This window comes from Callorhinus ursinus, unplaced genomic scaffold (genome assembly GCF_003265705.2).
Source record: "Callorhinus ursinus isolate GAN/ISIS: 27379988/994484 unplaced genomic scaffold, GSC_fseal_2.0 scaffold20, whole genome shotgun sequence".
NCBI lineage: Eukaryota > Metazoa > Chordata > Mammalia > Carnivora > Otariidae > Callorhinus > Callorhinus ursinus.
In genome coordinates, this window is record NW_027397082.1 from 342,127 (window position 1) to 358,163 (window position 16,037).

Here is a 16,037-nt window from a genome sequence, read left to right on the forward strand (position 1 = left end):
GGAGACTTACTGGTAACATAAAGAGTTGATCATCACATATTTCATGTCACAGGTATTACATTCGGTATTCGTACAAAAAAGTAAGCTAGAGACAAGAAAATATTAAGAAAATTGTAAGGAAGAGAAAGTATACTTATAGTACTGAACAGCACCGAAAGAAACCCATACAAAAGCGGAGCCATGCAGCGCAAACCCGTGTGGTTCGAGGGTCAACGGTACACACCTTACTGGTAGATTTCACCCAGTTTGCTAAAACCTGAGCGGCCCAGAAAGCATTGTGAGCTCCCTGTGAGATCCAAGCAGCCGGGATTACAAATCACAGCATCACACCCTCCTGCTGAGACTGCTGACCTTGAACGAGCCTTCCGAGACCCTGAAGCTTTGCTAACTGAAAGAACTGAACCCAGAGTGGGTTTAGTTACTGTTGTATTTCATTTATCTGTAAATCAGTAGTTCTCCCGGCATCACCCAGAGGTGATGCTCAGCCAATACCTCCCCCAGCCTCTCCGCAAATCACAAAGACAAATTCTTCAGAAAAATTCCCTCCCAAGTAAATGGCAACGTGCGATCCACTGGGTGTCTCAACCATGACACCCAGAAACAAAATGGGAGCAAACCTGGACTTGGGATGGAATGGCTAGAATACTTCAGTAAAAAGTCTGACATTTACAAAGTTTTAAAAGCTCATTTTCTACCAATGTCTGCAAATAGCGCTTTTGTACGATAAAGAAGGAGCACTGAAATCTTCTATCCCTTTCCTTCCAATCTCTTTACAGGACCAAAAGGAAAAAAATGTCCTGTAAACAGCCTGCCAATTGCAGAGAATAAGTATTAAATCAACGCCTTGAAAACGTGCATGTCCTCAAGGCACTGCCTGTTTCAGGATATTTTCACACTGTTCTCTCATACATAATGCAGCAACATGGCTCGGTCTTTGACCCACTTATTAAAACAATTCTGAACAGAGGGGCGCCTGGGCGGCGCGGTTGGTTAATCGTCAGACTCTTGATTTCAGCTCAGGCCATGATCTTAGGGTCGTGGGATCAAGCCCCACATCAGGCTCCGTGCTCAGCGTGGAGCCTGCTTGAGATTCTCTTTCTTTCCTTCTCCCTCTGCCCCTCTCCAAACCCTCAAAATAAATAAATAAAATCTTTTTTAAAAAATTCTGAACAAAGTCTGAATTAAATCATGTTCCTCATGAGTAACATCTGAATTATCTGATTCTGATAATTTTGTGGAAGAAAACCAACACAATATTCACAAAATATAAAAACGAGCACTTACAGATCTGGCTCCAGAATTCGTGCTCCTCCACTTGGGAGGGGAGCAATTTCGGACAGGTTCCTTAACACATCTTACCTGGGCCCGCTGCCTCATCTGTGTGGTGGTAGGACCACGAACCGCACAAGGTGGCTGTGAGAAGTGAGTCTGTACTCCATTTAGAAGGCGTTTACTCTCTCCAGTTCTTAACTGTTAAAAGTCTACAACCAAGAGTACTGTATCCTTCGCTTGAACATAATCAGAGAAACGTAAAGCATAGTCCTATTGCCTTTTGACTGCCCCCTGCAGTCAGGGGACAGCTATACCAATGATCTGTGAGTTTACACAGCAATTTTTCTTTCTCTCACACACACACACACACACACACACACACACACACACACGGGCTGCTAACATGGCTGTGGGCGAGGAATTGTAAAATCAAGCCACAAATTTCACTCGAATACTTACTGAATTAATTCACAGCCACTGACAGAAATTGTAATCAGCAAAGTAGAAGGAGTGTTCTGGGCTCTGGGGTGCACTCGGGAGTTTTTCTCTCTCTTGCGCTCCCTGAAAGGAAGACTTACATGAAGACAGACACGAAGAAGGAAGGAGGAGCCAATCATCACAGGGCCGGGGAAAGAAGGTTCCAGGCAGAAAGAAGCCCAAGATGAGGCCTGAGCTGGGAAGGAGCTTCCAGGTGCAAGAGGCCGGCTGAGTTATGTCCCCCACCCCCAGGGGAGAGAAGCGGGGCCAGGAGGAGGTCTGCCATGAGGAGCTGGAAAGACTGGGGAGGGCTTCACATGGGGAAGGACTCCCCCGATGTATGTTCTTCAAGGCCACCGTGACTGATCTGACAAGGGCAGCAAGGCAGCAGGGGGGAGTGGGGCAGAGCCCATCACAACAGCGAGGAGACAGGAGTCCAGATACAGAAGGTGGGGCCGTGCACTAGACGAGCAAGGGGGAGGGGCAGAGGGAGAAGCCATGGCGAAGATGAGGAGTAGTAGGACTCGAGACTCCCGTGGAAGGTTAAGGAAAAAGCTGAGATCCCAAGTGTGTTTTCAGAAAGTTTGGCTAAAATAAGCATTTACTTCTACTGTCACTATAACTGATACAGGAAAAAAGATAGCTTTTCTTGGGGCGCCTGGGTGGCTCAGTTGGTTAAGTGTCTGCCTTCGGCTCAGGTCATGATCTCAGGGTCCTGGGATCGAGCCCCTACATTGGGCTCCCTGCTCGGCGGGGAGCCTGCTTCTCCCTCTGTCCCTCCCCCTTGCTTGTGCACTCGCTTGCTCGAGCTCTCTCTCAAATAAATAAATAAAATCTTTAAAAAAAGAAAGAAAGAAAGAAAAAGAAGGAAAGAAAGAAAGAAAGAAAGAAAAAAGATAGTTTTTCTTGACTCCAAGAGACCCTGAATCATCACTTACACCGGTCGATTTAATAACAAAAGTATCAGAGGCATAATCAGTGGTTTGAATATGACAAGGCTGATAAGCAACCTCAGATTTCAATTACATATAACAAAGCTCCAATGAAAGATATAATTTCCCACAGCAAACGGGCAAACTGTCTCAAGGTTAAGGGTTTTGTGACAATAACCCAATTGACTTAAAATAGACTCTCAGAGCTGACCTTTCTGCCACTATACTACTCAACTGGATGATAAAAGGAACAGAGTAAGGTATAAATCTGACAATGGCCACCTGACTATTTCCAGTCCTCATGCCTTCAAGCTCTCTGACTTATAAATGAGCTCCAGCCTTCTCTCTTTTTTTTAGGACAAGGGCAGCTTTGTGCTTTGTCTTCTCAAATCTCTTGCATCAAAGGCTCAAAGTCTTCCATTATCTCAAAGTTCCTACTATTTTAAAAGTCATGCTTCTGGTTTCAGCTGGAATCTTAATGAAAGTTGAATCAAATAATTAGGGGCTTATCTCTACTTTGTCACAGGACATGTTGACGGATCAAGCATTAGAAGCAAGAAAAGGAAAGAATCCCGGATTTTGGCTCATAGAACTGGGAGGAGGTGATACTGAGGAGCACAGGTGCTCTGGTATGAATGGAGAATCTGACAGATTTTGCCCAAAATTAAGATGGAAAAGCTCTGACTCTTGACATTTCCATATCGCACTTCCTTCAAAAGCCAACACCAGAGGGGGTTCATTTGCTTGGCTCAGGTGGTCAAGATCAACAAAAGACTGAACAGATTGGCCCCTTCAAGATCAGACTTGATGATGGAAATCCATCAACCAAATCACCGTTCCAGGGGCACCTGGTGGCTCAGTTGGTTAAGCGTCTGCCTTCGGCTCAGGTCATGATCTCGGGCACCTAGGATCGAGCCCCGAATCAGGCTCCCTGTTCAGTGAGGAGTCTGCTTCTCCCTCTGCCCATCCCCCCTGGCTTGTGCTCACGCGCGCGCACTCTCTCAAATAAATAAAATCTTTAAAAAAAAAAATCATCATTCCACAGGTGCTAAACAAGTAAAAAGAGAACCTACAACAAAGACATCAGTGATGGAAAACTAGCATTTCCACCAAAGAATAAGCAGAAATACTCAGATACAGAAAAATAACCAGACACTCCCCTAGGTGCTCTTTCGAGACAGAGGCCCTACAAAATCCTCGATTTCCCCTGAGACACCGCATTTACCCCAGGAGGTGGAATCAAGGCCTCAGAAAGAGAGGGAAGGAGAAAGAGGAGAGAGCCAGCAACACTCAGAGCAAGGGACTCCTGGGGCACAGACACTTGACAAGCAGGTAACGGGTGCACGTCTGCAGGGCATCCAGAGGTGAGCCGGCCCCTTCCCATCCCCATGCACCAAATGCTTTCCAGCTTAGCTCTTTCCAGGTCCCAGACAAGAGAAAACGCACACGGCTTCCTGACACGTGCACCCCAGAGTGAACTCAGGGCTTGGGTGCCTCTCAAAGACTGAGATGCTGCTCCTTCATGTCCTCGGAGAATTCCCAGTGCCCAGCCGGGGTCTGGCACTCCGGCAGGAACCTGGTGCCTGGACAGCCCCACCTCCACTCCATCCCCCAAATCCCTTCTTCCTGCTGCAGAATAAGGCCGCTGGCTTCCTCACACACAGCCTGCCAGGCCTGGGCCTTATCTCCTCCCCGTTGCATTGTCCTCCCGGCTTCAAAAACCTCACCTGGGAGCCTCCCCTCCCTTTATAGCTTCCAAAAGGCCCTGTGCACAGGCCCCTCACCCTGCAAGAGCTGCTCCTCCCCCACGCAGCTGCCTTTCTCTTGCTCTCAGCTTCCAGCTCCCACGGCTCCTTCCCAAATCCTGAAGTTCCCACTGCCTCCCTCGTGTGCTGACCTGCTCTGGCCGACTGCACATACATTCTGGCTTCCTAGGGTCAGACCAGCTCTTTTAGCAGCTCTAACCTGCAAGGCCAGCTACGAGGCCATACATTTTTTCAGGAAAAAGACAAAAAACAAAAGCAAAAAACCCATTTCTGTCTGCACATATAATGAGATGCAAGTAAAATGACGCTGTATAGTCCACTCAGTTGGGATGAGGTGGGGGCACTGGACAGTCACCTTCTTGTCTCCTGAACAGCCCTGCTCATTCCACACAGCCCCCCTGGTGGGCAGCCTCTAAGGCACTAAACCATTATCTATACGGGGGCATAAGACTAGGAGGTTCTTTATTAACTAGGGAGGACCTCAGGGGAGAATTTCAGGAAAGCCAATTTCCAAACAATCCGGAAGAGGAAGGTAGGCTCTTAATTCCATGAATCAGGACCCGTATATTAAACAAGAGAGGCTGCCCAGTATCTTAAGTGGCAAATCTGGAAACTCAGAATTATAGTCAGCTTGTGTGACGCAGAGCAAGATAAAGAAACAAAGGTGGGCTGTTTTCTCCCAAATCTGGTCACATGAGTCCTCTCTTAACTCCCATCAAAGGCTGCCCACCGCTGCCCAAACTCTTTAGCGCGCGACTCATGAGGCCTTTCAAGATTTGGCCCCTGCAGTTTCCCCCTGGTCCCACTCTGGTCGCTGCTCTCACTCCATGTACTCAAGCCAAACCCCACACCTTGCCCTCCACCAGCCCTCCAGGACCTTTCCAGCCCCCCTGCACTGGCTCCTGCTGTTCCTTCTACCTGGCTGCCCTCCTGCCCAGCAGATACCTGCTCAGAAAGGTTCAGCAGAGATGTTCCCTCCTCCATGCAGACCCCCATTACTTCATCTCCACTGAACGCTAAAGTGTCCGTCCCCTTGCCTAGCACACCCATGTGCATGTTTGGGGTGTACAACATTGGCCTCCCCCAGTAGACCGCGAGCTCCCTGCAGGCCAGTCCCTGTGTCTGTGCATCACAGTGGCTTCCAAGGTACAAAGGGCCCAGCCATCATTCTGCCTCTTTGGCCTCTTCTGTATTAGAATCTGACTGGTCCGATTCCATCTAATATTTTTCTTTTTACCAATCAAATATTACATCTGGGTATGAGGGCAATACTTCCCAGGGCCCCTGAGATTTGGGTAATTTATAGTGTCTCCAGGAAAGCCTGTACCCATCACCCCCATACCTCTGGTTCCCTTCCACACACCATGCCAGGAGTGTAAGCCCCGAGTTTTAGAGGAGGTGATCACATTTGGAGGCGGGAGAAAAACAGTATTCAGGAAATTACAAATATAATACAACGTATTATAGTGTAGTATAGTATAATAATATAATATAACATAATATAATATTATTTCGAGCATACATTGGGAAATGCACCGTGTAGAGCCAGGAAAGTGAACACACAAGGGAAGGAAAGTGCATTATTTGAGAAAGCCCATCTGAGCAGGCTGGTTTCTGAGGTTTAGCACCTTCTTTTCCACTGCACAGGCACTAAGGGGTTTCCTTGGGGAGTGATACTAATGCATCCTTTGGCACCATGTGTCAGCATTTCAGGGTTTTCTTCAGCAGACTTTACCAGGAATTATGCTACATTAAAAAAACAAAAACAAAAACCGCGAGGAGAATACTTCACAAACCTTTCTCATGTCTTCTGCAGCATCCCCAACACGAGCACACATCCTCTTTCCTGTCTATAGAATCTCTCGGGGGGGGGAGGGGGACGGGGTGTTAACCCCATTGCCCAGATGTCATGACTGAGGCTCCACGTGCACAGAGTAAGCTGGCAATGCCACATGCCCAGGAACCTAGGACTTTGCACTGAGCCAGCGCCATGGTCGCTTTTCTCTGTCGAACTCTGTGCTGTTCCTAACAGTGGAGTTGAGCCGGTTAGTGGCGACCTGAGCATGCTCTCCCCGCTTTTTCTTGGGAGCAGTGGGTCAGTTCATCAGGCACCCCCTTAGTCCCAGTGCCGCCCAGCTCTCTGGTCCATCTAAAATACACTGGTCGCAGACACGGACCCACAGTCACACGGCCATCCAGTGAGGAGATGGAACCCTGCCCTAGTCCACCGAGGCCACGTAAAGGGTCAGGGCTCAGGGCCTCCATGAGGGAGGGAGAGAGACGGCCTCCGCTCAGCCCCCTGCCCACTGTCCTTGCATGGGAGCCAGCTCAACCTCAAGGCGGCCCCGGAGTCTGGAGGCAGGCCCAGCACGGTGCAGGCAGGCTGGGTGCTAAGAGCTACATCCCGGAGAGGGGCTGGCTCTGACACGCTCTTGCGCCATCTGTTACTAGAACGGTCGAACGTGACAAACGTCGGGCACGAACACCTCTCCCTGCTCGCCCTCATCCTCACAGACGGCACCTTCAGGCACCACCTTCCACCACAGCACACCTGTCCTTTCTTACCGGGAGTCCTTTCCCCCGACCCCACCTCTATCTGGCATCAGACACCATGGGCAGCAAAAATCCCAGGAAAACACTGCTGGAAGCTTCCAGCCAGGCACAACCGTCCTCCTGCCCCTTCCCTGGGCTTCCAGTCACTTCTCTCAAGCCTTGCCTTGGGAACGAAAGGTATTCACTACAGGTGTCAAAACACCTGAGTTGTCCCCAGAACAGACCTGCCTCCCGCGACATCCCAGTTAGGGCAGGACATGCAAGCTGAGCCGTTCAAGATCCGTTCACAGACCAGCAAGGACTCCAGTGCTCCCCAGCTTCCTTGCCTCCCCCTCCCCCTGTGTGGCTCTCGGTCCGGTCCGTGTAGACAGTGCCTGAGGCAGCAGCACCCAGCTCCCCCAGCAGTGGAGGCGCCAGGTCAGAGGGGTAGCCCCAGGCAGCCCCAGGGGTAGGTCCCCCATTGTACATCAGAGAAAGTGATTCTAAAGGCCACCAACTCTATCCCTTTAGGTTCTGAGTTTTTTTCCAGGTTTGTTTTTTGTTTTGGTTTGGGTTTTGTGTGTGTGTGGGGGGGAGGGGTCCTTTTTTCCAAAGCCATCCTCGTAACTATCCCTGGAAGAATCCTACCTGTCAGTCACAGGAGACACATACCCTCTTGTCTTTTAAGCTACTCTGAATGGTTTCTGTGCCTTCGACCAAAGGTGCCCGGCTAAGTCCACAGGCAAAGCCCTTCTAAGGAAGGAACATTCTAGGGGCACCTCTGCCCAGGGTCACCCCGTCAGACCCTAGGCTCCTGGTCACAAAACTTCCCGTCCAGCACTTACAAACTTTGCCAGTACTGGTTTAGGAGGAACCAAGACTCGATGCCCACTAGACTCGGGCTGTCCTGCCACAGGGGCCGGGCTGGCCTTGCATTCCCGGCCCACTGCCTCACACACACTCTGCTCTCCATTCCCTCTACCTGCTTCCCCAAGAGCAGAGTCCCTTGGGGACTGATGCTGTGAGGACCTTCTCTTCCTGGCAGCCCGGCCCTCCAAAGTGTGCCTCTGGGCCATTCTCTCTCCCCCTGAGCATTAAAGGAAACCAACACAGTCCCCAGATCCTCTCCCCATCGAGGCTGGGCCAGGAAATTCCATGCGTGACCTACATGTGTACAGATGTTTTCCCTAAAGTAAAGCCAGCCTCTCTAGCCTTCTTCCTGGAAAATACTCACAGACCCCTCCAGGCTGGCCCCCCCCAAGTAGAACAATTAGCAATTAGCAACTTCCACCAGGGCCCTGATGAGTGGCAAAGAGGAACCTCTCAGAAGCTGGGTCCCTTTGATCCAGACTGTTGCTGAAGTTCCAGAGACCCAGATCTGATCCCCATTAGAGACGGTGCTTACCCGGGAGAGCCACGGGAAACACGGCTCCTCCCGCAGTGAGCCAGCCACACACAGGTGGGCAACTCTCACTGTGACATTCTGCTCCCCTGGGTTTTCTCCCCAGCCCAGACAAAGAGCAGCCCGAGCTTGAACAGATGCCAAGTTTCACGCTCGACAAACGGCATATCTTTAGCAAATTCCCACTCGGGATGAACACGGTAAACAGCCCCCTTCTTTGGAAACTGATCTTTAGAACATCCCTGAAGAGATGGAAGGAATCAGGGAAAAAAGACACTTTAGAGCAAAGACACAAGCTAAGACTCAAGGGTAGGCCACGGTCACGGGCCCACGGGCCATCATTTTTATCCCCAAATAAACTATCCACTGCCTTCCTCTGGGGAGAGAGAATGTGCAATCTAAACTACTTCACTGCCCTGGGAGGATACTCCAATCCATGCTTATCAAATGATACAGTCCATCTCAAAGTATTTTTTTTTTTTTAGCAAATCAGAGTTTAACGGGAAGAGACAGAAATGACTACTGGACTCTGTCTGAATGAAGACCAGCAGGAAAGCCCTGAGTGGTGTTTCACAAATGATGTGCTTGTGAGATGTGAAACAACGCTCTGTCAAGAATAGGTTCCCCATGACTTCTAAGATCCTGACGTTTCGGCTCTAAAATTCTCCGCTCTGGTTCTCCACAAACACCTTGGAGTAAGTGAAGCCCGGATGCTGAGAGCAAACTGGGCCCCACAGTTGGCCTGAGTTGTCAGCTGCACAAGGACACGGAGCAAACTGAGCGCCCACCCCTGCCCTGAGCCAGAGACTGCTGCTGCCTCCATTTAAGGCCAAAGCAGAGGAAACAGTGGAAGAGGCCAACCCAGAAACAACCCTTCGCATCCAGGAGGGCTGGCAGGTGCAAAACGTGCTCTGGGAAGCCCACCAGCCCAGCAGGTACTTTTGTGCACAGCCGTGGGCGGCCCCGTGCAGAAGACCCACCTTCCTGGCCCCGGGAGCTGCTCTCCTTTGCAAGGGCTAAGAACGCAGAAACGAAAGTAATCCACTGCTGTCCCCGCCACCCCCAGCCTCCTCATAAGCCTCTGGGGCTCAGGCAGCAGCCACCCCATCCACCCAAGCGGAGCAGCTTCCTCAGGTAGGAAGAGATGAAGGCAGGCAAGAGACACCAGCCGAGAGATGGCCAGAGAGCCGCGGGGCAGAGCGCACTAAGAGCAAACCACGCAGGCGGGGCGAGGAAGGAGGGGAGAAGGGGAGACAGTAGGGCAGTGGTGTATGTGGGAAGGAGAGAGGCTCCAGCTGGCACCGACTGACCTGCCATCAGCTGCAGCCTGCAGTGCACTTTCTTGGGATGCTCTGGACATGAGCATTGAGGCAGGGTCACACTTCCTTCAACCAGGGGCACTGGCAGGTCCTTGTACCACCACACGGTGGCGACGAGCAGGCAGAGCACTGAACTGGCTGTCCCTGTGGCCGTGGGTCCAGTCCTCACGTGGGGCCTGCAGAACCTTAACGCCCGAGGTCCAGCCAAGCGCTTGCTGTCCCTCCCAGTCCCCGGCTGCGGGGCCCCTCCGCGCGGCTCAGTGCAGGGCAGATGTGCCTATGACTGATTGTGCCAGTAAGACTCATTCATCTCTTCATGCACGTATTCGCTCAACAAGACCCTTACTGAGTATGTACTATGCGCTCAACGCTGTGCAAGATACTGGGGACAAGCCTAGTAAACAGATCGCTCTCAGGACAGTGAAAAGAGACAAAGCAAATAACTACACATGGGCAGAGTATTACGAAGAACTCACATAAGAGAGGCTACAGAGCCATGCTGTCCAACGCAACTGCCTCTTGCCAGACGTGGCGATTTTAATTAAAATTTAAAATCCAGTTTCTTGGAGTGCTGCCCATATTTCGAGTGCTCAAGAGCCACATGTGGCTAGATGGCTATCATACTGAGCAGTGTAGATTACAGAACTTGTCCATCATCCCAGAAGGTTCTATTGGACAGCACTGGAGAGGAATGGCAGGAAAAGCTCTCGAGGATTGAAGCTGGAGAAGGAGCCAGCCCAGCCAGCACAGTGCAGAATGCTTTCTGGACAACCTACAGCGTGTGCAAAGGCCCTGAGGTAGTTGAGTGTTGCACATTCAAAGAGCTGACAGGTGATCAGTGTGGGTGCAGAACAGGTGGCAAGGGGAGGTGGGAGGCCAGCCCCCACAGGGAAGCTAGGACTTCAGACGGAAAGCAATGGGAAGCAGAGGCAGGGAAGGGCCATGATCCAGTCCGTTTAAGGAAGAAGGAAGGAGAGGGAAGGGAAGAGCAGACTTCACGACCAGGTTTCTGGGTAGAACAGCTAGCTGGCTGGGGTGCCGCATGCTGAGATAGGGAGGTGGGCTGGGACTGGCTTGATGTGTACATAGGTTATTTGTGTTGGAGAGAAGGAAGGTCCTCAGTTCAGTTTTGGACACATGAAGCCCGAGCTCTCTGTCGGAAACCCGAGAGGAGATACGAAGTGAGCAGCTGGGTAAGTGCAGTGCTCAGAGGAGAGGGAAGGGTATCAACCAGGGCGTTCTTGATACGTAATAGTACTTAAGTCCATGAGACATCTTGGGAAGAGCAGAGAGATACAAAGAACAGTGGCCCAGGCCAAAGCCTCGAGGACCCCTGGGCTCATATACGGTCATGAGGGTAGGGGACATGCATCCCAGCGCTACACCAACCAGCTGTATGACCGGGGGCGGTCAGCAAACTACAACCCACCGCCTGCTTCTGTAAATAAAGGTTGACTAGAATCCTGGTTTACTAATTGTCTATGACTGCTTTCACACTTGAACAGCAGAGCTGAGTTCTTGCAACAAAGACCATATGGCCTGCAAAGTCTAAAATACTTACTCTTCAGCCCTTTATAGAAAATGTTCGCTGAGCCCCTGATTTAAGCTATCCAGAGACCTCGGCTTCCTCACCTGTAAAATGGGGGCGGAAGCACCTGTCTCAGAAGATTAACAGATATAATATTTCTATAATGGGAAACACCCAGCACACGAAAGTTCCCACTAAATCTAGTCTGCTCAGCAGAGGGCTGCAGAACTTCTCACTCTTGGCTTTGACATTGCAGCATCCAGCTGTTTCTGTGTTTGGCGATGCAAACAGCACACACCTGCTCTCCAGAAACAACTGCTAAAGTCAATCTGTAAATATAAACAGAAGCAGTGTCATCTGAGCGACTGCTTCCAACGCAGGATGGGTGTGTGAGCAATTCTAAGTCAGCTCTTCATGGCCAACCAGCCCCCTCCCGCCCCGAGACTCCTGTCCAATCTGAAACGCAAGCATTAGTCCATGGACAATTGGTTTTCACGGAGCCACTGTTTACAATGCCTAAGTCCTCAACATTAATCTTAAGGGGAAAGGATGGAATTATTCCACATCCTTTGCTTACCCAGGAACTCGGCCCCGGCTCAGGCAATCCATCTGGCAAGAACAGCCAATCATATTTCAGGCTAAAGTGGTTCCTAGGCAACCAAAGATATAGCCAAAGAAAGAGGCCATAGAGAGTGGAAAGAAACATGGGAATGGAGGCCGAGGGTCAATGAGGGGAGAGTGGCCCAGACTCCACTGACCCAGATGTAACGCTTGCCCGTCCTGGCCGCTCACCCTACCATCGGTGGGTGCCCCACCCCAGTGCCCCAGCAGAAAGGGACAGCATGACTCCCCGGACAACTGGCAGCTACCTGGAGGGCCTCAGAATGTTCTTGGCCTTCAGCTCACCTTAGAGAAAGCCTACAGGCAAGCCCCACAGAGAAGGTAGTAAAGGGCCACGGGGGCCATGCTGGAGAGATCTAGGAATGACAGCCGAGGAAAAGCACCTGCTGTGGACTCAATGTTTGTGCCCTCCCCCAAAGATAATCCGTATGTTGAAACTCTAATCCCCAGTGTGACGGTATCTGGATGTGGGGCCTGTGGGAAGTAATTAGATCGTGATGGTGGAGTCCTCGCGAATGGTATCAGCGCCCTTAAAAGAAGACACAGACAGATCGCTCTTTCTCTCTCTCTCCCCACTCCACTGCCCCCTGCACTCCCTCTGGCTCCTCCACCATCCTCCTTCCCTCTCCCCCTCCACCGCAAAAGGACCAAATCTCTGCTCCTTTTGCTGTGGCCGGGGAAGCATGGAGAGCATAGCCATCTGTAAACCCAGAAGAGGGTCCTCACCAGACACCAAATCCATCAGCACCCTGACCTCGGACTTAGAGCCTCCAGAACTGTGAGAAATCAGTGTCCACTGCTGAAGCGCCCCCAGCCGTGGTATTTCTGTCACAGCAACCTGAACTAAGCACCCAGCAGGTTCCTTCAGGACTCAGGCAACTCCCACTGCATGGATAACTCTGCAGCTTATTCAATGTTAGGGGGAACAAAACTCTACTAATTTTGTCCAGGGCTAATATCCAAAGTGAAATGTGCTTCCTGGAGCTGAACAGCCATCTGCAGCCCACATTAGGGATGCTGTCATTTAAGCGAAATGACTTAGCCAAGGGTCACCTCAAGAAACAGGGCTTGGAAAGTGATCCAGTGAGGCCTAAAGAAAGATTCTTATCAGGAGCTCCAGCAGCCCTCTCCGGCCCCTTCTGAGCTACTGAAATGCCAGCAATTTCCAGGCACACAGTGTCCCCACTTTTGCCACGGTCTGGTGCTCTTGTCCTCTGAGTCTTCGCAGACAAGGCCCCTAACGTCTGAGAAACCCTCTGAGGCAGGTGGGGCTGAGCCAGAGTCCCCGGGCCCTCTCAACAGCCCCCAACCCAGAAAGAGAGGATCGGGAGCCACAGGAAAAGGAAGGGACCAAGTCTCTGCTTTCTCGCCTGTGACCCAGATGGGTGCAGAGGTCTGCTCCCCAGTGAGGTGGTGCCCACGAGTTCTCGCTCGCCTTGGCCACTCTCTCAACTGCTGTTCTCAACCCACCTGCTTGGCAAGCCCCAGCCCAAACTCATCAACTTTCCCCCAGAGTGCTCCCAATCCAGTTCTCCCGTCCTGGCAAATGCCACATCCTTCTCTCAGTCGGAGTGTAAAACCTTCACTGCGTACTTGCCACCATGTTTAACCTCCCCCCTCTCCCCCAAGGCCGGCTGCTCCTGGCTTCCTCACATTTCTCCACCTAGCCTGGCCCTTCTACTCTGATCTACAGGAGCATGGGGGGCATGGGTTCCCCGAGCTGATCGGGAGCCCTGGGGAAAGGGTGGGCTCCAACTAAACAAAGGGTAGAGTACGTCGTCCTGCTGCTGGGCTTAGCAGAAGCTGAGCCACAAGGGGCTGCTGCGGAAGGGAGACACAGAGGCACAGGCAGGAGCAAGTCTGGTCAATAAGCAGGGACGGCGCTCACTTGAGCACTTCCTGTCCTTTCCCCGCACTTCCCAGGGCCCCACGCCGGGAAGGGACTGTTTTCTGCAGAGGGTTTCTTCTCTCCCAGCTACCCCTGGTTCTGTTTGGAAACAGGGGCTACTGCTGCTACCAGAACTTCTTTCCCAGACAGGAAAGAAGCAGCCTGAGAAGTGGCCAGAGTTTCTCAGGGACCAGGATGGAGAGAATTAGCTAGCTCAGGGCTTCTCAAACTTTCTTCTCTACAGCTCACGGGGCATCTTTACAAATCTCTGGTTAAAATGGAGATTCAGATTCAGCCAGTCTGGTGGGGGAGGGGGGGGCTGAGGTTGTGCATCTGTAACAAGCCCCTAGGGGAAGCGGTGCAGCAGTTTGGGGACCATCCGGGGAGGAGCAAGGGCAGGGTCAATGCTTGAGCCTTCATCCCCCTGCCCCACCCCCCAGCACCACAGGCCTTCCTGCTCCTCCAGGCTTCTACTGGCCAAGTAGGAGACCCACTCACCTTCCCCACCCCCACGCACTTACCCAACTGCACTCAGTACAGAGGGAAGCTACCAGCCAGGGCTACAAAAGCTGCCCAAAGGCACCCCAAACCTGAAATCAGAAGGAAAGAAATCCTGGGACTAAAAAAAAATGCCTGCGGGCACTTCCAAATCATCTTGCCTCCCCCTGTCTTGGGGTTTCACTCTTCTGCATGGGCCCAACTCAGGCCTACCTTTCCGCAGAGAAAAAGGAGAAACGGTCACCCTAGCTTCCAGGTTTCACGGGTGGTGTATCCGCAGGTGTGCACCCCGAGTCCGTCGCCATCCCTGCAACTCTGACAACAGCAGAAGCTTCTATGTCCTCCACAGACCATGTGCGGTACTACTCACACACGTGTGTTTTTAGGTGCATGGAAATACATACTCTCACGAAAGGCCTGTGCCTGTACAGAAAAGGGGTGCTCTCTTAACACGTTTTAAAACATCTGGCCTGGAAATGAGCAACTCCATACTAGTAAAACAAGCCCTAGTTATTGAGACAGCAGAGATGGGGTTTTAGAGAAGAATAGTTGCTGGGAATGGCACCAGCCCCAAACATTCCCTCTCCCTTCATTTCCAAAAGCAAAGAGGTGAGGGGGATGGAGAGTGGGATCTGTGAAGGAGTAAATGGACTATCCCTAAAGATCGCTCTTTAGAGACACTGCCCAAGGAGCAGTTCCAGGGAGAGAGGCCTCAGGCTGGTGCACAGGGACTAACTCAACCATGCAATATTGATAAGCAGCTTCCAGCAGCACAATGTGGCCATCATCCTGGAGTTTTATTGCAACACCACTATCCCCACAGGGCAGAACCTTAGGGGCCTTACCAAAAGGCAGCTTCTGCCTTAAACAGAATCTCCCCCAAACTCAGCCCTCGGCCAACAGAATACTGGTCATTTGTTGACTCGACAGGGAAAGAGGGCGGGGATGTTGGCGGCTGGTGAGCTGAATTTCCAATGGCTGAGGAGCATATTTTCCCAAACATGCGGTCACATTGTCTTTTCCAAGTCTTGAATGCTCTTTGACAGGCGTGGATCCTGATACCAGCTAGCTGGTGACTCCCACTTATTCACTGATTTCCAGTTTAGAGACTCTTAAAAAATAGGCTGGAATTGTTGTCTTCTGCTCAGGCTGGAGCCTTTCATGGTGATACGTATTTCCACGCATCTAACAATACTACACATGGAAGAAAAACAGGGTAGGCGTAGTCCAAGGCTCACGGCATTAAAAAAAAAAAAAAAAAGTCTCCAGCTTGATGTGCCTCCCGTTGTAAGAGGACGCTTTCCCAAGCTACAAGGATGAAGACAAATGATCGGTGCACACCTGCTCCTAACTATGGTTCGCTGCTAAAGAGAAAACCATGAGGCTCAGCCTAGCATTACATCACCGCACTGAGACAGCTCCTCATTGAAGCCCAGGCGTGGGGACCAGTGAGGAAGCAAGCCCCACATGGCACCAGGTCCCTACTACAACACACAGACCAAGCTCTGCTCATCGCTTAATCTACACATCAATGGCTCTCAGGAACTAACCACTTTATCTACTGCCCCCCAAGTCCCCCCAAAATACTCTTTTCTGAAACACATTCTTCTCTTTGGGAGAGCAGAGTAGGTAAGCTGGGATGGGAAGGCCCACTCTGGACACGAGCCTGAGCTGCTGAAAGGTGCCCCCAGTAGCCAGATCTGCTCAGTAAGCCCCATCCTCCAGACACGCCTGGGAAGGCAACGGAGAAAACCATACAGAAATGGCAATTCTAACTAACACCCATCCAGGATAAAGGCCAC

General features: G+C 51.3%; 1 protein-coding gene across 11 annotated transcripts in view; it reads right to left on the reverse strand.

Annotated features, from left to right (window-relative positions):
* The window catches only part of TACC2 (transforming acidic coiled-coil containing protein 2), a 207,225-nt gene that overhangs the window by 56,903 nt on the left and 134,285 nt on the right, over positions 1-16,037 (reverse strand). The gene's annotated exons all lie outside the window — the stretch shown is intronic.